Source organism: Apodemus sylvaticus, chromosome 19, assembly GCF_947179515.1.
Source record: "Apodemus sylvaticus chromosome 19, mApoSyl1.1, whole genome shotgun sequence".
Lineage (NCBI taxonomy): Eukaryota > Metazoa > Chordata > Mammalia > Rodentia > Muridae > Apodemus > Apodemus sylvaticus.
Genome location: NC_067490.1, coordinates 11,787,392 through 11,811,774, shown reverse-complemented (window position 1 = coordinate 11,811,774; position 24,383 = coordinate 11,787,392). Strand labels below are relative to the sequence as shown.

Here is a 24,383-nt window from a genome sequence, read left to right as displayed (position 1 = left end):
TGATATCTCTATTAGCCCCATCTATAAAAGCCATTGTCATAATATAATAGCTTTATATTCCTTGCCCCTGGAGTCATAGTGTGTATATTGACAGAATGCCTCTATGAGCTGCTCTAGAAAAGCTGCAGGTGACTCATCTGGTCCCTGCTTAACCTTACATACCTTGGTCAAATTTGTGGGCTGCCATGCCCTCGAGACCTGCCAATGGAGTCTGGTGTGTTGGTCTTTCAGGTGCCTCTTACCTTTTGTCTGAGGGGGTAATCTTCTTGGCTTCCTGTATTACAAATAAAACAGTCTCAAAGAGATTGATTAGTCTCTTGGGAAATATACCCTTAGTGAGAGCTACCATGGTATCAGGATAATTGGTCTCAGGTCCTCTCTGCTCCATTCTGTGGTACTCTCTAAATATCAATTGAGCATAATTATTACCATTTTGTAAATTATAAACTATAAGATAGACATTACACCTAGTTTATCATCCCTGGTAATTAAACAGAACCCTATCATCTGTATTATTTTAAAAGACTATAGGAATTAACACTCAATTAACATTGTAAGAATTGACTCATGTCCTAACTTTAAATTTTATATCATCTGAAAATTATTTATGTAAATCTATATCAGCTTTCTCAGGATTAAACAGCTTGGACTGTCTGTGAGACTAACAGTCTTCAATACCATCAGAAATCTAAGAGTGACCAATATTAACTAAAAATACATAGAAAGCTTAACATAGCTTTTCAGACTTAAATATCATATTCCATGGATTTTTGACATTTTTGAAAAACAACTATCTATGTAAAATAATGTGGACTGTTGTCTGTTAAACTATCTTTAGCTATTTCTGATTAAAACTTAGAAAACACCCTAACAATAAACTCAGAGCCTTAAACTTCTATTTGGCCCTAAACTGACAGGCTTAAATATCTCAGATTGGTAATAATAACAAAGAACTGGGTGTAAATCCTGTACTTTCAAATTTAATATTTATACCAATGAAAAACTTGATTTTGTATCAAAATAAAACCTGTATCAAATAAGAACTTATGCCTTGAACTTAATAATTATAAAGATTTTTATTAAATGAAATTAATTTTATTTTCTCCCCGTTTTAAATCTGACCATTTCTATATTCTCTAGAAAGACCGTTTCTTCAGTCTCAACATGGATGTTGAGATATGAAGGGGAGTGCTATTTTCTGTAATGTAAATCTCAAAACAAGATCTTAGTATCATAAAGACAGATTTTTTTATTTAATTTTTTAGAATCTAGTCTTTTGGAGGTCTCCCTTATTTTGACCTCTCTTCCAGAGGAACAATAGAACCATAAAGTTTCTCTCCTTTTGTTCTGAGTTGGCTGAGTCACATGACCTGATTTTGGCATGCTTGAAAGTTGTTTTTCAGTCCAAAGTCTAAATATTATCGTCTGTCTGAATCCAAGAACATAAAACACAATATAAAAACAACACTACATAGACAGACAGCCTCACCTTGCTACCGTCAGGCCTCTAGATTCAAGAACACAGAGCAAGGAAAATCACACAATTTGCCCCCAGAAGGGCCCAGTTTCAGGTGCTCCTGCATAAACTGCAGGGAGGAAAGCCTTATTCAGCTCTCTCCAGGGCTCAGCTTCCTCCAGACCCCCGTGGTCTCGACTCTAGCAACTGCCAGTTGAATGCCCTGCACCAGACAGGCTCTCCAATCCCCAGAAGCTTGCAAGCAAAACCAAAAGCTTTCAGACAGGCTTATAGCCTCAGACCTTGACAAATGGTGAGACAGACAGAAAACAAGCCGTGGCACCATCTAGTGGTCAAACTGTAGACAAAGACACAAAAAACTGACAACCTTGGAGAGTCCTCCAGGGTTGCAGCCTGCGGGACTCTAGGACACCTCCCTCTGCAGCCGCTGGGACCTGATGGCTCGCAGCAGCAGCAGCAAACAAACCGCGGAGTGGGATTTCGCTTCCACTCCTTTCTGGGTTTTTTTTTTTTTTTTTGATTTGGTTTTTTTGAGACAGGGTTTCTCTGTGTAGCCCTGGCTGTCCTGGAACTCACTCTGTAGACCAGGCTTGCCTCGAACTCAGAAATCCTCCTGCCTCTGCCTCCCAGAGTGCTGGGATTACAGGCGGGCGCTGCCACCGCCGGGCCCACTTCTTTCTGTTAACAAACAGAAACTAAGACACATACACAGCAGCTCCGCACTCAGACACTCAGGACATCTAGAACAAAAAACATCGCCGGCACAGACACACACAGACTTACCTCCAAGGGGCCTTCGAGGTTCCTGGGTGCCAACAATTTCCCCTTATGGGCCACCAAATGTAGGACCTCCTTTTGGGGAGACCCCCACTCCATTCTCGGGATAGCGTACACCCAAGAAAACAAGAGAGACAGACTTGATGCAAACACATGAGGTAGTTTATTATCGGAGCTCAGGGCCGACAGGTAACTCACACAGGAGACAGAGGAGTCGACCCTGAGGCTCAAAAGTTAGGGGTTTATATAGGAGAAGTCAGGGGGTTTTGGAGCGGTTACACATGATTTGCTGATTTAAACACTGGTGGGGAATTTTGGCACACAGGGTGGGTTTTTTGGCATACGTGCAGATCAGCCCATCAGCAATGTAGGAGGGCGGTTTATTTTTGTTAGCAGGAAGGTCACTTTGACATTAGTAAACTGCATCCAAGGGACAGGAGACAGGAGACTACAGTCCAGATGGTGTATGACCCATAGGAGATTGCCCAGACATGCCCCTTATCTTTTATGGCAGGTCTGTTTGTGGAATGACTCAACCACAACCTTGCTTCAAGCTTGTCCGACATGCCCGTGCTCTAAGTCTGCTTGCTGCCTCAACTATGGATTCTGAAAAGTCCCAACTCCCTTCACTCTTAACCTCTGAGCCATTGCTCCAGCCCCTATATTTTGAGGTTTATCGAAATAAAGTATTAGCAAACAATATTCAAAGACAATTTCTTGCTGGGCAGGGGTGGTGCACACCTTTAATCCCAGGGCTCAAGAGGCAGAGGCAGGCCAATCTCTGAATCCAAAGTCTGTGTGGTCTACAAAGTGAGTTCCAGGACAGCCAGAGCTATACAGAGAAGTCTTGTCTCAAAAATAAAAAACAACAAAAACAAAAACCCTACAAGTGGTAGTTTGTATTTGCTTGGCCCAGGGAGTGGCACTATTTGGAGGTGTGGCCTTGTTGGAGTAGGTGTGGCCTTGTTGGAATAGGTGTGTTACCTTGGGCATGGGCTTTAATACCCTAGTCCTAGCTGCCTGGAAGCCAGTTTTCTGCTAGCAGCCTTCAGATAAAGATGCAGAACTCCCAGCTCCTCCTGTACTATACCTGCTTGGATGCTGCCTTGATGAGAATGGACTGAACCTTTGAACCTGTAAGTCAGCCCCAAATAAATGTTGTCCTTATAAGAGTTACCCTGGTTGGGGCTGGAGAGATGGCTTAGTGGTTAGGAGCACTGACTGCTCTTCCAGAGGTCCTAAGTTCAATTCCCAGCAACCACATGGTGGCTCACAACCATCTAGAATGGGATCTGATGCCCTCTCTTCTGGTGTGTCTGAAAACAGCTACAGTGTAGTCATATAAATATAATAAATAAGTCTTTAAAAAAAAAGTTACCCTGGTCATAGTATCTGTTCACAGCAATAAAACCCAAACTAAGACTCCCATATTTCTTTCTTATTTATTTGTTTATTTGCCACACCAACCCCAGTAAAATCTGTGTGACAAGTTCCACAGACTGAGGCATTAGACTTCAAAAGGAGGTCTCCTGGAACTGTTTGTGGAACTCTCAGCTGGACAAAACATATTGAGTCGTAATTCTCATGGAAATTTTTCTGTTTTGCTCTCTTTCATTCCTTTTCTTACCTACAGGTTCCTGGTAGCCTAGACCATGATCTTAAGTAAGAATAATGGGTACAAAAAAAAAAAAGAATAATGGGTACAAACCACCCCTTGAGACAGACGGGTCACTACACAACCTTATCTCCAGGGAAACCAACGCTATACTTTTCAAATCATTTACAAAATTATTATGATAGATAAAAACTTCCCCAGCAATAAAATTTCATATGGCTACACGTGTGTCATGGGAGGTGGGGTTTTGGTATATGGTAAAGAAAACCTTAATTAGAAAGAATTAAAATAGTTTAAATTTATGCTTTGAAGATTTATAAAAAAAAAAATCAGGCATTATGTTAAGCAATAGCTGGGCAATGGTGGCACACTCCTTTAATCCCAGCGCTTGGGAGGCAGAGGCAGGCAAATCTCTGAGTTTGAGGTCAGCCTGGTCTACAGAGTGAGTTCCAGGACAGCCAGGGCTATACAGAGAAACCCTGTTTCGAAAAACCAATAATTAACCAGAGGGGCTGGAAAGTTAGCTCAGCAGTTAAGAGCACTGACCAAAAAGATTAACCTGTTCTTGGGAATATGCCACTAGCCTTGAATGATTGCCCTATTGAACATATTTGTAGAATTTAGAATTGTTATATTTTTGATGATGTTACCTGTCCTGTTAGTGATTTACTGAACATGTAGTTCAGAGTCGTAATGCTTAGATGATTTTTGTATTTTACTGTGCCAAATGATTCTTGTTGGTATTCATGATTGTTTCACTAGACATGGTTCCTAAGAGTTGTGTCATGTTTGGTTTAATGAATAAAATCCCCTGCTTGAGAGCTGCAAAATATACTCAGATGCAAACTGCCTCTGTGTTTGTTTCTCTTTGCTGAATCCTTACCCACCTGGACTTCAAGAACTCTCATCCCAGGGACCCCCATCATACCCAGCTGGGGTGGTCTGTGACATTTGTTTGTTTATTTATTTGTTTGTTTGTTTATTTAGAGACAGGGTCTCTCTATGTGGTCCTGATTATCCTGGAACTCACTCTGCAGACCAGGCAGGCCTCTGACTCACAGAGATCTTCCTGTTTCTGCCTCGTGAGTGTTGGGATTAAAGGCATGTGGCCCCGTCTCAGGAACAAAAACAGATTTCTTAAAGAGTTATGACAGGTTGGAGAGATGGCTCAGCGGTTAAGAGTACGGACTGCTCTTCCAAAGGTCCTGAGTTCAAATCCCAGCAACCACATGGTGGCTCACAACCATCCTTAATGAGATCTTATGCCCTCTTCTTGGGTGTCTGAAGACATCTACAATGTATTTACATATAATAAATAAATAAATCTTTTTTTAAAAAGTTATGGCTTTGATAAGCATAATGCAGCAAAACCTAGTACATTATGATAATAAATATCATAAAGTACGGAATTGAAGTGTTCTGTTAGTGAGCATTGGTTCTTAACCTTCCTAATGCTGAGTGAAGGCTGTTGGCTCTTCCCCATCCACACAGGAAGCATCTTCCTCAGAGAAGATGGGCAGGTGCATCCAAGCAACCATTACCCTCGATTACGATCTTATTCCGAGAAGTGGACTAAAATTGCAACTTTAACCAGCCAGGTTCAAGACTGTCACTGTCCAACCACCATGCTTGAGAGTCCTGAGTGGCAGCTCCTTCTTGAGAAAGTCAAAGCAGTGATAATTGTGGGTGATGTTAGGCTGGAACCCCTGCTTATCCCTTGCACACTCTAGGAAACCCCGTCTGCTGTCTGCCCTCTCCCCTCCCCTCCCCTCCCCTCCCCTCCCCTCCCCTCCCCTAACCCCGCCCGCACAGAGAAAACTCCAGGCTAACACTCCTTGTCTCTTGAGTTTCAATTTAAAAACTGAGTTATTTGGACAAGAACTACCCAAACTTTTTTGTGCTCTTCCGAGGACAAAGAATCCATTCTAGGACTGGGTTGTTCTGCAAAAAAGCTTACTGCTCCCAGCAGTGGGCACCGTTCTTATTAAAAACAACATGGTATGAATTTCCTTTCTTTGATTCTGGTGCTCCAAACAGGTCCAGGCTATCCCTTCAATTATAGTATAGTTGTATTCTGAAAGCTAAGTTTAATCTGTTTTTGTGCTGTGCTATGGACTGAACTCAGGGCCTAATGGGAGCTTGTTAGGTGCCCTACCACTGAGCTATAGCTCCAACCAGAGAAATGAGTTTCTTTCTGGAATTGATGCAAGAGCACAAAGTTTGACAAACGCTGATAGATAGCATTACCTCCTGTTATTAGCATACACTCAACTGCAATCCAAAGAAATCCAAAGAACTGCCCAAGTGTCTGTCCATCAGACATAATCAACTTTGTCTTGATCTTGATTGCCTTGAAGAACAAATGCCTTTAATTTTCACTTTCTCTCTCTCTCTCTCTCTCTCTCTCTCTCTCTCTCTCTCACACACACACACACACACACACACACACATGAGAAAACTTCTATATACTGAGAGGTAGACACAGGAAGATCTCTGTAAGTTTAAGGCCAGTCTGGTTTATTTATTGAGTTTGAGGACAGTCAGGACTACATAGAGAGAGCCTCTCTCAAAAACAAAAACAGACAAAACGAAAGAAAGGAAGAAGCTGGGCAGTGGTGGGTTAATCCTAGCAATTGAGAGGCAGAGGCAGGCAGATCTGAGTTCAAAGCCAATCTGGCCTCCACAGTGAGTTCCAGCACAGCCAGGGCTACTCAGAGAAACCCTGTCTCAAAAAAAAAAAAAAAAAAAAAAAAAGATAAATACTCCTTCCACAACGACATAGAGAAACATACTGGAGGAAGCAATATGGCGGATGACAGTCAGAACTCCAAACCCAAAAGGATAAATGCTGCTTGTTTTCCCTCATATGTGGGACATCACTTTGAATTTTTAGATCTGTGTCTCCACAGCCAAGGGAGCTGGAAAGAGCCCATGACAGGAAGGCAAAAAAGAGGTCTTACAGCGTAAGGAGGTTGTAAATCAAATATGACAACCAAGAAGCGGGTAATATTGGAGGTTAAAAAGGTTTAGGCAGGAATGGGGTAAAGTGGGAAGGTGAGGAGTGGGTATGGATGGGCTAACCAAAACCAAGGCTGCATGGAAATCCCACATGGGACCCCAGTGCTCTGTAAGCTAATTTGTTTGAGGGATTTTTGTTGCTCTTTGGGACAGGGTCTGTCTATATAAACTGGCTGTCTTGCAACTGTCTATGCAGAACAGGCTAACTCTGAACTCACAGAGATCCTCTTGCTTCTGCCTCCCAGATCTTGGAATCCAAGGTGTATACACCAGCTGGGCGGTGGTGGGGCATGCCTATAATCCCTGCACCCTGGGAGGCAGAGGCAGGCGGATTTCTGAGTTCGAGGCCAGCCTGGTCTACAGAGTGAGTTTCAGGACAGCCATGACTAGACGGAGAAACCCTGTCTCGAAAAAATCAAAAACCAAAACCAAAACAAAACAAAAGGTGTGTGCACCACCATCCTGGCCTCTGGCTGGCTTTCTTAGTTCTTCTCATCTTTTAAATTATTGGTACATACATATATATGTGTGTACACAAATTATATAAACCTGCTAGCTCTATTTTGTTGTTTGTGCATATAAGCTTTGAAGGCTGACAATTCTGCAGCTATGTCTAGGGACTGTTTCACCTCAGACTTCCTGGTATTCTGTGATGTTCCCTGAGCCATGGATTCAGGAGCTACGATGCGGATTATCGGACTGGCATGCTCAATATGATCTTACAATCATTACAGCATCAAAACATTAGACATACTCTAAATGTTCTTTTTAACAGATCACAAACTGCTATAGTTTTAAAATTTTGAACACACGCTCTAACTCTGAACGCCAGCTCCCATACCCACCACTAGGGTGGGCGTCTGAGAGGCACCCACGGCTCCCTACTTCAGAGGACTGCCCCCACCAAGGGGCTTCTGGGAAGGGCCGCATTTCCTGCCCTCCTCCTAGAATCCGCCGCGCAAAGCATGCTGGGGACCCTACGCTGCAGGGAGGAGGGGCTGCCGGGTGGTTGCCTTGGCAACTGTTCACGCGGACAACGGGCGTGAGCTGGTCGGTTAGCCGACCCGTAGAGTAGCTGCCACAATCTCCAGCGGCCACTGCCCCCCGGATTGGGAGGGTTGATTGTGGAAAAATACTTCGCAATGGGAGCAGAGGAAGGGAGGGAGGGAAGTCGGCCAATCGCGGAAGGCTGGGAATGGAGACTCCAGCAGAGCCTGCACTTCAGGAACCTGGTCCAGGCTGGGTCCTTTGGAAGGATCTATGCAAGATCCCTGGAGATGGGAAAGCGAGATTGGGAGTCGGGGGGCAAGGGGAGAAGAAAAAGAATGGGGGAAACTTTGGCAAAGCTTAAAACAGTGCTCACCCACACTCTCCTACTCCTGTACACCGAACTTGTGGCAAAGCCATTTTTTTTAAATGTGCACGATAGGATCGGGAAAGAGCAGGAAGGGGGGGGGGGTGTGCGTCGGAGGAGAAAACAGGCAAAGAAAACTCATTAGGATTGAAATCAAGGGTCCTGCTCTTGAAGCGTGAAGACATGATGGAGGCCGGTTTCTCTTGTGGCTGGAAGTTTTGACCACAGCTCTTTCTGATCTCTGAATCTCCATCTTAATCACACTGGAATGTTACCTCTAGCTGTGAGATTTTTACCTATGGAAAGGAGGGAAAAGATGGGCAGAGGGCAATGCGAGGTAGATTACCCCCCCCCCCCCCAGGTCCAGTCTAGAAGTACACCGGGCTTTTTAGAGAAGTATGCCCTTGGCTATATCAGAAGCACTGCCGTCCCACTACAGGGCTATGACACCCTCCCCCGCCCCCCGGTTGATGTTCATGCTTTGTACATCTTTTATCAAGGCACCTTGGTGAACCCAGCCGCCCTGAGCACTGACGGATGGCCCCTGCTGGAGGACATCCTAATTGGGGAGTCACCAAGCTCCCCAAGTTTGTTACCCCCTAAATAATATTTCCTTTCCGGGTTGTTTCAGAGACCTAGTGACACACTGAGAGCAGTTTAGTCTCTTGATTTAGAGAGAAATTCCTACTCACAGGGCTTGGAGAACCATTGAGGGGGGAGAAATAGTTGGAGGCAGTTTGTGGTCGCAGCCGGTTGCTATCGTATTGTCCTCACTTCCACATTTGCCAAGAGAGATTCATCAGTTTGAGGGGGGTGAGAGGGGGCAGTCTCCATGCCCTCTCTTTGCACGAGTGCCTTTAGTCCATGCTCCTGGATTTGAACCAAGGGTCCTGTCAGTTACTAGCTGGGTGACCTTGAGCAAGTCATTTCAGTCCTTTCCTGCTTGGACCGAGACAAGAGGTCCTTCGAATGTGAACCAAGGCCTCTCTGGCTCTTCTCAGAGACAGACAGCTGATGTCGGGGGGGTTGGGGGAAATAGGCAAGAAAAGGGGGATCTGAGAGCTAGCTCTCTCTTTTGTCACCAACTAGAGTGGCCTCAAAAGAAAACAGGTCATCTCCTATCATGCCGCATCACCTTCGATCCTGTCAACACCAGCACGGACCTGCCTCTGTTTCCTCATGTGTGACTGGGGGCGGGGAGGGCGTCAAAAGCGTCAGTAAGCTTCTTGGAAGTTGCACCATCACCATCGCGTAGATAACTCGTAAAGTGGGTTCATTGCGCGATCTAAGATCCATCCAGGACGGAGGCTGAGCCGGGAACCCTGAGCAATGAGTCCTTTTGCAGTAGGTACATCCCCAAAGCTGTTTGTATGCACGTAGGTAACCCCAGTAATCTAGGATGGCAAGATGACTTCAAAGTACATAGATGTCATGCCGTGTCCCCCTCCAATCCTGTCACCTCAGCGTCAGCCCACGGCCCCCAGTTCCCTCATGCGACTGGGGGCAGATTCCAAATCATAAGAAGGTGACCTCAAAGTACACAGCTCCCCACTGAGCCCCCACAAAATGAGTGCTCAGTTTTACCTCCTCGCCCTGCCAATCTTCACAGGACAAGAGGCTGAGTGACGAGGGACAGACATTACAGCGGGAAAAGACAGTCAGCCACAAACAACTTTGTCAAAAATATACCTGTAACTTCTCAGGAAGGGCATAGCAAGAGAGTTGCTTAGGACTCCTCCTGAGGCCAAATGAGGACCCTGGAAGGTTAATCTCTAGCTGTTTGGGCTGCAGATCTGCCTTTCTTAAGGGGTGATTGCGCCAATGTGGAATTTTTTTTTTTTTTTTTTTGCAGAATGCACAAGCCTCTGTTTCTACCCAAAATAATCTTGCCTCTGCACCCAACCTCACCGGCACCCGCCTAGCGAGCTTCTAAAATGAGTACCCCTCTACCTTCAAAAACCTCATCTCAGGATAAGCCACACCTTTGACATGAGCATGACTCCTCTAGCAAACGTGTCCCACCCTCTCATGAACATATAGAGCTGGTCGACCAAACTGGGGGATGGGGGTGGGGGGTGCAGATGGGAACCCTTGGACAGGGTGAGAGAGAAGCAGAAGTCAGAAATGCCTTTGAACACCCCACGCGAACTACTACTAATGGTCCCATGTCTTAAAACACGCCTTTGTGTAGGACTGTTTCAGAGAGCGACTGTAAACGCTGAAAGTTTAAAAAAAGATTGTCACCAGGAGTGAAACAGGAGCGCAAGAATAGTCAAGAGAGGAGGGCACTCAGCTCCTTCCCCCCTCCCATGAGAGTTAGACCCCTGTTTGTTCTATCCATTGTCCCTTAATTCTCTGTGCCAGCTACTATGGTAAAAGCCGGCCCTGCCCTTCCCTGGAGAGAAGAGGCCTCTTCTTTACTAGCAGGCCTGAGTTTCACCTTTAAGAGTAGGACAGCTAGTTCCTACCTCATAGTGTCATAAGTAGGCTAACGTGAGGTGCAAGTCGGAGGACATGGGAAACTAGGCCATTCAGGTGAGGAATCCCCTCACGACTCTGTTGGTCAAAGTACAGTTGAGCCTAGACCTTACCTGTTTGGGAGATGAGGTCTCAGCGGTTACTTGATGCTGGCCCTAAAGTTAATGGAGGACCCTGACCCACGCAACCTCCCTTGCAGCCTCCGGGTTTAGGGAGTCAGACAGACACGCTGAGTTCAGTCACCAAAAGTGCTTGGAAAGCCCCGGGGCTTGCTATTTCTCTCCCAGCCTGGCTTTTCCAAGGACCACCAGGCAGAGAGCCAGCAGAAGGTGACCCAGAAGTCACACACACACACACACACACACACACACACACACACACACGAGTACAGTTTAAAAAAAAAAAAACTGGCAGGGAAATTGTTAGGAATAAGCAAGGAATGTTATTCCAGAGAGTAACTTGAGATCTCTAGGCTGGCTCTGCTAATCGGCTTCCAGCAGCACTGGTGGCCTGGTGCGGTGCCGGGTTCACAAATGGCTGGATGACAGGGAGAGACCCAGACAGGTGGCACCGCCTCTTCCACATCCCTTCTTGTTTCTTGTTTTCCATTGCCTTCATTATCAGAACATACTCTTCTTCTTCCGGGATGGACAGGAGCGGGCGCGTTAGAGTGATTTCCTGGTGGGTAGTTTCGGGTTTGTATCCAGAAGAGAAAATGGGTATCAGGGATTCCAGGTTCAGACCTGCAGAAGTCAGGGAGTGCGGGGAGAGAAATCCCAGCCTGAGTGCCGGCAGCACGCGGCACTAGGCATGACAGAGGAGAGGGGGACAGTGGGGAGCATTGCTAGGAAGCAAAACAGGGTGCCAGGCAGTAACCTCGGTGCTCCCCAGGAAGGGCTGCCCAGCCGAAGCAGCCCGGCTAAGAATTCATGAGAGGCCCAAGGCAACATAGACCTTCACAAGCTGGGCCCCTAGCTCTGCCTCTGCTCAAAAGTGGGAAAAGTACCACTAGGTACCCACAGAGCCAGGTTTCCCAAGACAAGACCCAGAAGAGCAAAGTTAAGCATCTTCCATATTGCTACTTGCTGGGCAGAGTTGGAACCATTGAAAAGGGGAGGGACGGGGAGGGGGGAAGTTCTCTGAGTAGTCTCAACTATTTCCCACAGACTAGGATGCTGCTGCCCATCCCCCACCCCACCTCCTGCTTTGGGGGATCCCTAAGAAGTTTAGAGTCTTCTCACAGCCTTGGAAAAGGTTAGAATTCCATGTTTAACTTGAAGAGTACACTGAACCACAAACTAAAGTCTTACCTCTTCCTCACCTGGTTGGATGTCCTTAAATTCTAAGTTAGGTCCAACATCAAAGTCTAAATTTAGCTTAGAGTTCTCCAAAGATATAAAAAACACAATAACTACTACCATGAAAACCAGTCGAGAGAGAAGTGCCCTCTCATTACAAATTTCGGGTCCACAGGGGTGGGTGGGTGGAACGGAGGAATTTCCTTCCCCTTATAGGTTAAGGTCCTAAGAGATGAAAAGTGACAGTATTTTATTGGCAAAGTATTAATTATTCGAAGCAATGGGTTTTGTTGTGACATTTTCATATGTGTCTCTTAATTGCTGACCCACCTGCCATCCTTTCCTGTCCCGCCTCAATGTTGGTCTGTTCCTCTTCCCAAATCCTCCACCCCTTCTGACTGGTATCATGTCTTCCTTAAAACCTAGACTCCTCATATGAAACAGAAGTTTTAAAAGTGGAAGGATTAATCCTTAAACATTCACAAAGAGCTCACTGGTCTGTTAAAGAACTGGGGGAAAGCTTACTACCCCAGTTTATCACCCCTCCCCCACCAGCCAGACCCCCTCCCCCCTCGGGCAGTAGAATAGGCTTAAAAGGTTACTCTTGAAAAGTGGGGTTCTTCTACCCACTCTCAACCTTTCGATTGAGCTATCCTGCACGCTCCAGAAGTCCTAGGATGATCCAGACAGCCGCAGCCGCCGCCCACTGACCACAGGGGAGATCTCTCAAATAGCCTTGCAGCTGTTGGATGTCTCCAGTATCTGCTCCTTGGACACCTTTTTATGAGGTCCCAAGACCCCCAGCAGGAGTGCTCTGGCGTTTTTAGCTGATGGGGGAGTAGAGTCAATAGGGCCGCCCCACCCCCACCCCCACCCCCACCCCGCCAAGCGGCTTCCAAGGTGTCCCTTCTTCTAAGTGCTCCGTGTCACTCCTTGTGTTTGTGGAGGCTGTCCCCAGGGACAGTGTTTGAAATCTTATCCTTTACTTCCCTCCCATCCAGCCCCCTCACACCTATGCACCAGGTTGTCTTCAACCCTGAGAAATTCTCCTCCAACCTAGAAGGCTCACCGAGCTCCCCCTCCTCCGGCCATGGGCTCTGGACACTGCCTGCCGCCCCCCACCCCCCTTGGACCGGCCCTGGCCTGTGAGATCATTGTTGCTACAGCATAGTTCTCAGTACCTGAGGAAATAGCTCCACTCACGTGTCCTCACAACTGCTTGGGCTGGAGCAGTGTTGCCCCAGACTGGGGCCTCTTCTTCTGGGTGACTGTTTGCCCCTTGGCTCCTTCCCCACATGAAGGCAGACCATACTTGCTGACCCCAATATTGTTGTTCCCTGTTGTCACCACCTCCTTGCTTGCTAAGCCAAGCCCTTGCCTCTCTTATGACATGTTTCTCTAGATGCTGTGTCTTGGTATCTCCCATAGTGACCGGCAGCAAACCAATCGCGCCTGGTGTCAGGCTCTGGGCTTTCCCCCAGGGAGGTAGCAGCCATTGGTCACCCAATGCCAGGCCCTCTCCCCTCAATGGCTCTACTGTCCTCCCAAAAAGCCTTCCTCAAGACATAATCTACGCATTAAACAAAACCAAAAAAAAAAAAAAATGGTGATCTTATTTTCTCAAGCAATTCGCTGCCATCCCAATGCTCCCCAAATCTCCCGAAGGTTTAGTTAGTGATGCTCTTTGGTTCTTAGATTTCCCCAGTGCCCCCAATCCCAGGAGTCAGACAGGCTCATGGGATAACTTCCGTTTCTCACCGGGTCCCCTGTGTGCTGTGTTGACTGGCCACCAGCTCAAGACTCTAGCAGTTTCAGCCTCTACTACTCTTGCCTGTCGTGTTCGCCTGTCCACCCTTGTCTAGTCTCACGGAGCCCCTTCATCTCTGCTCTGTTCACCTTCCGACCTCACTCTCATCTTTAAAAGATCTTCTACCTAGCTGGCCGCCTTTTCTCAGTATTCCCCACTACCTCGCTTCTGAGGTTGAGACTGGAGCCAGTGCTTTCTGGGTTAACCCAAGTGAATGTTCTCCGGATAGGACTGTCCCCGGGATAAACCGTTCAAAAGTGGCCTCTCTGCAAACCCTTAGCGATGTCATTGAGTTATTTCTCTATCCCAACCCAAGAAAATAGCATATTCTCTGAAGGGCCCCGATTCCTTTTAATGCCGTTTCCCACCGATAAACAAAGCTTCCGTGGTGGCTCCAGAGTCAGAAGTGATGGAATGCACAAGCCCACGAACAGGGGACCAACTCTGAAGGGCTAAAGAATCCGGAAGGGATCCTAGCTTGCCCCAGTCCTAACAGGAACCTTTGGGAATGCTGGGGGGCTGGGGGCGGGGAACTCATCCTATCCGTGGGGCTCCAGACTCTTGCTGAAATTGCCCTTGAAAATGCTGACATCAGATTTGGCTGAGAACACAGGAAGGGCAGCAAGCCTAGCTTTTGCAAGGAGGAAGGAGGGAGGGAGGGAGGGTCCGTCCGCATCTTGTCTCCAACCTCTGTTGCCTCTAAGGTGCTGCTCCGGGAGGCTTAATGTCCTGTTGTTCTCCTGATCTTGTAGCCAAGGCTGGCTGACAATTCACCGACAAAAGAATATGGCTCAGATTCTGCCCCAAGCTACCAATGTCAGATTCCCAAAGGACCCTGCTCACAGGAATACGATAGAGACCACCCACCCACACATTAAAAGCCGACCGCTACACAACCTCAGAAGTACTGTGGGGATCTGGCAAGGACAGAGCCTGTTGTGCTCTCATGAAACCCACCACCACACACAACACTCCCAAAGCCATAGGAAGCGCGTCATGCACACACAACACTCCCCAAAGCCTTCAGTTTTTCACAGGAATTATTCATCTGGACTCAAAGCCGGTGAACGAGAGGCTTCGGTTTGAAGGAGGGACACATAAAACATCCCTTTTTGTCCAACGACAGTATTGGGCTCCATCCACAGTTCTAGTAAATAGCGCGTGCCAGAACGCAGGTACCACAAGTGGGGGCTGCCGTCCTGGGGGAAGATGTGAACAAAGGTCTGTTTACCTCAAAAGTCACCAGGGAGAGACTAATGATTCTACCAGAAGTCCAACTTGGCAAATGAGTTCGTTTATTTGAGTGCAGAGGCGAAAGGTGGTTCACGGGATGGTGAGCACCCCTCCCGCAACAACTACATCACTAAAGGAACTCCACCCCATTATGGGCGATAAATTTATGGGAGCTGTGTCCCCTTACAGTTAACCTGATTTTTATATAGTCTAGCATGGTCCATGAGTGTGTGTGTGCGTGCACACACACACACACACACACACACACACACTAGAGCAGAGCAGGAGAAGAGACTGCTGCAATTCCAGGCGAGGGTTCTAAGACCCTCCTCCTTCCCACTCCTAGGGAATATAGAGGCTCTGTTAGCACTACCATAGATCTTGTATTGTATTATGCTCAATCAGTTGACTATTGGCAATCGGGGTCAAGGTCAATTCTACTCCAAAATAGCAAGTGTTCCTTCTGCCTAGAGAAGACAAGACATACAATAACCCGTGTCCAACTAAGGCCAGAGCAGGCAGTTGGGGGGGGGGGTGCAGAGGGTGCAAAACTCAAGGAAAGGGAGGACTTATTTTGGCTCACTGTTTGAGGGCATGGTCTATATCACAGCCACTAGGAAGTCCTGCCAACAGGCTTGAGGCAGCAGGTCAGACGGCATCCAGTCAGGGTACAAAGAATGATGAAGTCTGTGCTGGCTTTCTTCTTTCTATACAGTCCAGGATCAAGGCCACGGTTAGGGTGGCTCTTCCTGTCACAACTGCCACAACTTAATCAACAGAGTCCTCGGAGGGCACGCCCACCCATCTAAATAATCCCTCACAGCTGGGTCTAGATGCTTGCCTCTCCTAGGTTATTCCAGAGACTGGCAAACTGGCAATCAACGCTAACCATGTCAGGGCCTTTGGGGTGGGGGAGGGGTGGGTGGGCAGTTCTCCAGGGTTAACAGTACTTTAGAGGCACAGGTTAGATGGGACCAGAAGGAGTCTCCCGGGTCCCAGATCTCAGCAGGAACACTGGTGGATGCTCTGCGAGGCTGAGGATGGGAAAGGAAGGGTAAAGAAAAATGGGGCCAGCTGCCTGCATGGGCCAGAAGCAAGCTCTAGAGACATGGAAGAGCTTAGCAGCCTCTTTGCAGGCTATGGGAATCAATGGACTTACCTGTATGTAGCTCTTTGTCCTTCACCTCGGTATATGTCTTTTATGTTGTGAAGTATGAGATACAAAAACTATACAGTTTCACAGATACAAAAGCAGGCATTTGTAAGAACAGCAAAGGAAAAAAAATAACAAAGAACCCAGTACCATAGAGCCTGGGTTTGGCACTGGCCTTTATCGCTCTCAGCACTGAGGAGCAAGAGACAGATCTCTGTTTGAGGCCAGCCAGGGCTACATAGTGAGACCCTGTCTCATACACATATGCACACACTGTGTGTGTGTACCAGAGCGTGTGCATGCGCACCTACACACACACACAGAAAGCAAAAACACCACCATATGACTGTCTGGGTACCAGTTTCCATCACTCACTCACTCACACACACAAACCCATCAGAGGTACCACTGTCTTGTTAGAACAAAGAGATCCTGTTAGAAGCTGGCTCATAGAGAATGAAGTTTACACCAAATGGCCCTTCAGAATGAGAGCCAGACTTGTGACCGACCCTGGGGTGCTATGATCTGACCTTGAGGTTCAGGGGTGGGGGTGGGGGGCACAGGGGTGGAGGAAAGCATTAGAAAGCATTAGAAAGCAGGGAGAGGAGTTTCATTAGATGGGAGGCTTCAAGTGAGAGAGTCAGGGTGCACGATGGGTGCTCAAAGGAGAAGCATTCAGAGAAATCCTTTGACCAAAGGAGATTTTCTGACTTTCTTGGGTTGGGGGTGGGGGAGAGGATGGGCGGGGCTGGCAGGAAGTCCCACATCAAGTGATTTAGCTTGGTTTAGTCTATGTGCCAAGGAGCTGGGTAGTGGGTAGTTCCATGAATTGATAAATTTATCTTGCAGCCATGGAGGGGGAGGGGCAGAGAGAGGCGGGGCTTGCTTCCCTTTACTTCTCCCCTCCGTAGACCTGCGCTCTCTTTTAACATTCACAGCAGCCGCTGGTACCTGCCCAGGACAGGGTGTGCCCTGATTCCTGAGGCGGAGAAGTTCGAGGGTCTGTAACCTAGCATGCACTCCTGGGAACGACCCTTTTCCAGCTCCTGTTTGCTTGACCATCCCCCCCCCCCACACACACACACACACACGCACACAGGCCCTCTGCACGGTGTAGTTTGGGGCTGCCTGCTTTGGAAGTTTGAATGAATGGGATCATATCTGTGCCTGTAGGTTTTGCTGTGTGCCCTACTTGTCGTGGTCACCCATGGTCACACCCGTCGTGTCTTGTTCATTGTACTGCTATGCACCGGCTCATGAATGAACGTACCACAATGTGTCCAGTATCCTCCTCGGTAGGCATCTGGGTTGTTTCCGGAAACCAGTTCCTCTGTCGTTTTTATACCTAGAAGTTTTCTGTACCTACTTATAACCAAGATTGTAAAAGGATCTTGTGGTGGGGTTTCATTCAGGGTCCTGAGTTTACTCTGAAGTTCTTTGCTCTTTGTTTCGTTTTGACTTTTTGTTGTTCCTGTTGTTGGTTTTTTTGTTTGTTTGTTTTTTGAGACAGGGTTTCTCTGTGTAGCCTTGTCAGTCCTGGAACTTGCTCTGTAGACTAGGCTGGCCTCGAACTCAGAGATCCATCTCCGAGCGCTGGGATCAAAGGCGTGGTCTGGCTTCTTTACTCCTCTTTATACAGTTGCTAATGTTAGGTTTCTGTAACTGACAAAACAAAACAAAAAAAACAAAAAACAAAAACAACCCACCTGAAATAGTAAGCTGAGGGGAGAGTTTGACCCAGTTCCCCAGGCTTTAGTGCACACCTGTGTGGCCCAGCACACTGTCAGAGGGTTGGGTGCACGCCTGAGTGGCCCTGCTGCTTTGATTTGTGCCCACCTCATGGTGACTGGGAAGGACAAAAGGAGCAGTGGGGGTCCCGTGCTGTCAAGAACCTGCTTGCTCCTACTGACCACTGACAAGTCCTAAAAGGTCTACCATTTCCCAAGCACCACAGACAAGCAAGCCTTCACCACATGACCTCAGGGGGACATTTAAGATCCAAATCATAACAGTTGTCTATTAGCGATTTGTTTATATATTCTTGATGGGGGCCTCCAGCCATGATATGAATTATGAAAACCCAGCAGGCCTTCCTGTTCTAATTTTGGTGTTGGCTTCCTTAGGAATAGCTTCCTTCTGTATCTCATATAATAAATCAACTGAGCCTAGTCACCTGACTTTAATAAGTATAAAGCTTCTTTTTTGTAAATATGAAATGGGAGTTCAATTTCATTCCCCTTATAGCAGGAGCCTAGCTATAGTTGGAGAATTCTCCCTTTCATAGTTTTTGAAATTAGTTATCAGGGGAAGGGGCACACATGTCGTGTGTGTGTGTGTGTGTGTGTGTGTGTGCATGTGTGTAGGCCAGAGGACAACTTTTGATTTTCCACTCTACATGGGTTTCGGGGCTAGCCTGCTCACCTCTTGTGCTGGGAAGCCTAACTAACTTTCTATTGAGCTCACTGTTGTCTGTGTATAAGCGCCACATTGATCGGTTCTGTAGCTACACGACCTATGAGAAAGCAGTCCTCGTCCTTTGTTTTCTTTAAGGAATGATCTGCCTCTTCTCAATCATTTGGAATCTCATGGTAGAACTGGGTTGTCTATCTGCTTTTGTGTTAGGGCCCAGCATTCAGGAGGCAGAGGCAAGTGGATCTCTTGTGAGTTTGAAGAATATAGCAAGTCCCAGGCCAGCCAGGGCTACATAGTGAGACCTTGTCTCAAAAAAAACAAAAAACAAAAACAAAACAAAACAAAAACCCACAAAAATCTCTTTGAATTTTGAATGTGTCTGTGGTGACTCCAACAAAGCGGACAGAAGAAAGCTTGTCACCCTCATAACCCCCCCAGGTTGGTCTCTTATTTCATTGGTAATGACCTTCCAGGGTCAGTTTTCCCTGGAGAGCTTTCACATCTCAGACTAAGTGCAGGGCACTTCCTCCTTCCTCTATTTCACCCCCCCCCCCTTCACATTTGATCTTCCTTGTGTGCGTGGCGTCATAGTCTGTAGGGTACCTGTGAGTCATATTTTATTCTGGGAAATGTCTATTTCAACCTGTAGGTAACTTATGTAAATACATGCAAATACGCACAAATATGTGTGCGCGAGTGTGAATCGCTCACTCTGCCTGGTCCTCTGCTCTCCTTTGGCTCTTAAGTATTTTTAGAATTTAAAAATACATTGTAATATACATATCCTATCCTATATCTTAGATGTTTAAACCCATACATAGTTATTTAAAATATACAAATATTGGCTTTAAAAAGCCTGCCCAGGTTTTTATGGTCCTATCCATAATGTCAGTACAAGGAATGAGCCTGTTCAATGCCTTGCTGTATCCATAGAGGGATTCTAAAAGCTGCACTCTTTCTCCCTGGGCTGTGCTTTTTGTTTGGCTCAAACAATTCACCAAGAAATGACCCTGTTGTATCATTCTGGAAACTTGATGTTCTTTGAGCACACAGCGATCATCCAAGCTTTGAGGGAAGAGGAGGAATCTGTAAGTGACTGGAGACATCAACAGCTAAGACACACACCTCATTTTTGTTGGTTTGTGAGACAGAGTCTCTATGTAGCTCCAGCTGTCCTAGAACTTACTCTGTACAAGCAGGCTGGCCTTCAAATCGGCCTGCCTGTGCCCCCTGAATACTGGGACTAAAGGTGAATGCCACCACAGTCCAGCTCTCTCTCTCTCTCTCTCTCTCTGAGACTTTTTTGCAACTGGAGTCACAGATAGTTGTGAGCTGCCATGTGGTTGCTGGGAATTGAACTTGGGACCTCTGGAAGAACAGCCAGCGCTCTTAACTTCTGAGCCATCTCTCCAACCCACAGACCTCTCTTCCTGGTACTGCCGAGCCTTGTTTATTTTTAGGAAAACCAATGCTGTTGGGCCGAGGGTTATCTGTCAGACTGCATGAAGAAGAGATGGGGTGGGGGGGACTCCTGCCACCACCTCTTACCTGGCTACCTCCTCTATGCTTAGAACATCACCCACCTGAGTACCATCAGCACCACTCTGAGAGTTAGCAGATTCCTTCATATTCTTCCCCAAAGCTCTACCCCATTAGGAAGAGCCCGCTTCTGTCATAGATTCAGTACGGACCCCACCCCCCCAAAACACACACACACACTCCTGGTTGGGAATGTGGGATCAGAATGGGAAACCAAGCGAAGATGTCACGCACAGTGAGGTTAGCAACAAACGGAGTCACTTCCAAAGCTCATACTCCCTGTTCCCACGTGATACTGTTTTCCTTCAGGTTATGGTAGCAGCATATTCAGAGGAGGAGAGCGCCACCACCCTCAGGGATGACAGGGGCGACCCTGCAGAGTTGCTGGGTGGCAGCATGCCTCCCATGTTAAGGACATTAGGCTTAACTGTTTCCTGGTGGAGGTTTTAACATTAGAATGAACGAACAGCTTGCCCCCCAGTCCCTGTCCGGGACATATGTCCGCGAGGGAAGCTTGGGGACCACTGTTTACGGTCACAACTGTAAGGAAAACTGTCAAGACACCTTTGAGCCTCTGGGTCCTGGAGGAGAGGGGTATCTCGCTGCCTGCCTTGCCCCGCCCCCCAGGGCTTACCGTCCACTCCCCCACCCGAGGTTTCCCTTGAGATCCAGCAGCAGGACAGGCCTGTCTTATAAGCAGTGGGAAAGGGCAGGCGTAGTAGGCATGATACACAAATTCCAACACTTTTCGCGTCTCTCTGGACATGAAGAAAACAGACTGATGATGGAGTCAAGCCATGTTTCCTCTGAACTCTCAGAGTGGGGGGTGGGGAACAGAAGAGTTGCTGGCACAATGAAGGATTCCTGGACGGCTTCCAAGGATTGCCCACCCGGGCTCCATCTGGTGGAAGCCCTGATTTTACATAGCTGTTTTGTTTCAGTTTTGATTTGTTTTGATGGGCTTGCCTTACCATCCGGGACTTTCAAGGGCTCACCCATGCTCACAGTGGGGAGAGTGGAAGGTTAGAACCCCTCTTAAGACGGGCCTGCTGTTAGAGGGCCAACGCCTAAGGAAGGCAGGAAGGAGGTCTCAGCCCTAAGCCAGCCTTGGGATGTATCACAGCTGCCTTTTTCTCCCGGTGGCATCTAAGCATCGACGACCTGCTTCTTTCATAGGAGACACAGCTGAGGCCCCTCGTGGGTTGGCAGACACATTTTAGGGAAAAAAAAAAAAAAAAAAAACAGGACCAGAAGGGTGGGCATTCAGCAGGTGAAGTGGAGGTGGGTGGGCAACGGGAGAAAATGACGGCCAGGGAACGATGGAGGGGGAGGGGCAAGAAAGAAGACCGAGCTGGAAAGCCCCCAAAGGAGGGATAGAAAATTTCCCCAGCGTTTCATGACCGAGGTGGTACCATAGTGCTGGAGGAAAGCTAGCTCTGACTGTTGTGAGCCCAAGGCGGACTGATGGAGGGGGCGGGGTGGGGCGGGGCGCAGAGCCAAGAGTTTGGACTTACAGCTAAGATAAAAAGTAGGGATTCATTTGGGATTAAAAACACATTTAGTGCATGAGAAATTAACAGACAGCAAGGGGTTCGGGTGGCATCCAGAACAACAGATATGTCCCACGCAATGAGGAATTCTAGAAAACGTCAAAACAAAACCATTAAGGAGTTAATGGGGGTAGGGGGACCTTGATTGACAGGAACCTTGAAGAGTTGTATGGATTCAGAGCCCTAATCCAGAGCCACAAGGCCGATGACAATCTCGGAAAATATCTGCAGTCAGCCAAGACCTAGGTCCTTGGATGGATGAAAGAACTCTCTTTCACGGCGTTTCTCCGTGTCGCCCTGGCTGTCCCGGAACTTGCTCTGTATGTACACCAGGCTGGCCTCGAACTCACACAGAGAGCTGCCTGCCTACCTGCCTCTGTGTCTGGACTGCTGGGGTTAAAGGCGCGTGCTGCTGCGGCAAGGTTCAGATGAAAGAGTTCTTAAGGCAAAACACAACCCAGAGGGAAAAGGACCCTCAAAAATGATGAGAAAAACGTCTGGCCACCCTCTGACTAGGTACCGCCCCCTCCCCCTCACACGCGCCCAAACCCAGCGAAGACCAGAGCCTCTTGCTATGAGTGACAAGTTCCCCAAAATGGCAAAGTGACTATGGAGGGCCTCCTATGCGTTGCCCGGCTGGGCCACCCCCTCTGAGCCCTATGGTGAGCCGCCCCTGTCTCTCTGAGTAAGCAGTTTTACGAGTTTCACACATAGCAAAGGGAAAAGGCTGAAAGTGACCTGAACTCGTCATTAGGTTGAATCTTAACTGTGGCCCGTCCTGCATGGGGGCGAAAAAAGTGATCTTCAGGCACCAGAGTAAAAAAACAAAATGCATGTAGTATGATTTTCTTAGAGAGATGGAAAAGAAACATGGATTCACCCCCAAATAATGAGGGCCCAGTAAATCAAAGATTCTGACAAATCTACCTTGGCAAAATAAAAAATAAAATTACTTATAATGGTCTGGGCACCAGAACGCCAAGATTTTTTGTTTTTGGGGGTTTTTTTTTTTTTTGGTTTGTTTTTTGTTTTTTTGTTTTTGCCCTACACACAGAGCAAAAGGAGATCTGGGATCAGAGCGCCCCCTAGTGTTGAAGCATCAGAGGTGGCTCACTAGAGGCGCTGAGAGGACCAAAGGGCAGAGAGAAAACCCACTCTAGGAAAGATACACACTGCCCTTGTTGTCAGGGAACACTGTGATAGGAAGGTTGGCCTATTGCGCTGCAGTCCGGCGCACAGAAGAGCTAAGCGTCTGGCTAAAAGATGGAGTTACTCTGGTCATGTCTTAAGACAGTTGTGTAAAGTGATGCTACTTGTGGAGAAAGCTGGAGTTGAGTGGACATGTGTGATGTGTGATGTGGATGAACTCACGCCTTCTCTGGAGAGATCTGAGAGAAGGGTCACCCTGGGGTAGGAGGGAAGTGGCAGAAGAGAACCTTTTGAGTTCCTTGGCACCCAAACATTATCCAATCCCAGGTGACGTGATAGTCAGGCCTAAACACATGTACATATGAGCGACAGACACTGAAGGGAACTCATCAGGTTGTATTCATAAATGTAGACATTTATAAATATACAAATATATTCACATTTTTATAAATGTATATATATATATAGATCCCTTCTCTGAGAAGGGATTCTTTCAACTGCTAGGCTCCACTCATAGAACAGCCTAAGTACTTTAATAGCACAGACCTCAGACTGAAAAGGCCAAGCCCACCAATCCCTGCTGTGGACAGCTCCCTAATGCTTTATAAACCCTGTCTTCTGCTAAGTTCTCTACTTCTTTTGAGCAGTGGCAGACACCCTCCTGGGATTTTTCCCTCCCAATCTGTGTGAGGCTTTTTTTGTAGGATGACTTTTAGGTAAGCCTTGGCTCTCAAGTGCCAGGATACCTTTCCCCTCAGAGCTATAACCCAGTATATAGACAATAATAACTAAAGGACCATGGAATTTGGGGGGTAGCATGGGAGGAGTTGAAACAGGTGACGAAAATGCAGTCCTCGTAGATCTCTCAAAAAGATAATAAAAAATTGTAAGAGGGGGGTAAATATATACATAAGAAATAAAAAATATATACATAAAAAAAACAACAGATTTCTAGGAACACAAAGATGGAATCTCCTTGATAGCTTTTTAGTCTGGAGCCTTATTGGAATCTGGCTGTTAGTGAGCTTAGGAATGTTCCAGTAAGTTAGTGATTGTGAGAACTGACTCCATGCTTGCCCAGTGGAAGACACTGGGGACAGGGCAACTCCTGTCGTCTTATACACTGCCCTGAACACCCTAGCCTCGGCGGGGTGGGGGCTAGCGGGTGCTGCGAGGCCCAGTGGTGGACCTGTTTGCATCATGTCCCTATCCTGGTCCTGGGACTTCTCACCCAGGCAGTTCTACAGGCCTGGGGCCTAGTTTTGCTGCTTCTTGAGAATGGGAGGGGAAAGGGGTGGGTGTGAGGATGGCATTTAGCAGCCCACAGTAGTGAGGGCCCAAGCAGCATAGTGGTCTAGAACTGTAACTCTGGCACAAGAGACGCAAGGGATGGAACCAAGGAACACGGGCTTGTCCAGATGGCTCCCATGTCGAGAGCCTGAGCTAGTGCCAGGAGACACCCCCTCCCCCCCCGAAAGTCTGACAGTCCCAGCAACCTGCCTTCCAGCTGCTCCTGCCTCCCG

General features: G+C 47.4%; 1 long non-coding RNA gene across 2 annotated transcripts in view; it reads right to left on the bottom strand.

Moving 5' to 3' along the window:
- Positions 1 to 6,309: 6,309 nt before the first annotated feature.
- LOC127670228 (uncharacterized) overlaps positions 6,310 to 24,383 on the bottom strand; it is a 57,839-nt gene continuing 39,765 nt past the window's right edge. Inside the window, exons 3-6 of one of the 2 annotated variants that reach the window (XR_007974485.1) lie at positions 10,833 to 11,462; positions 9,405 to 9,635; positions 8,934 to 9,111; positions 6,310 to 8,537 (exon numbers count right to left, since the gene is read on the bottom strand). This is a non-coding gene — a long non-coding RNA (uncharacterized LOC127670228). The remainder of the gene's footprint in view (positions 8,538 to 8,933; positions 9,112 to 9,404; positions 9,636 to 10,832; positions 11,463 to 24,383) is intronic. The other variant, XR_007974484.1, reaches the window with a different exon arrangement.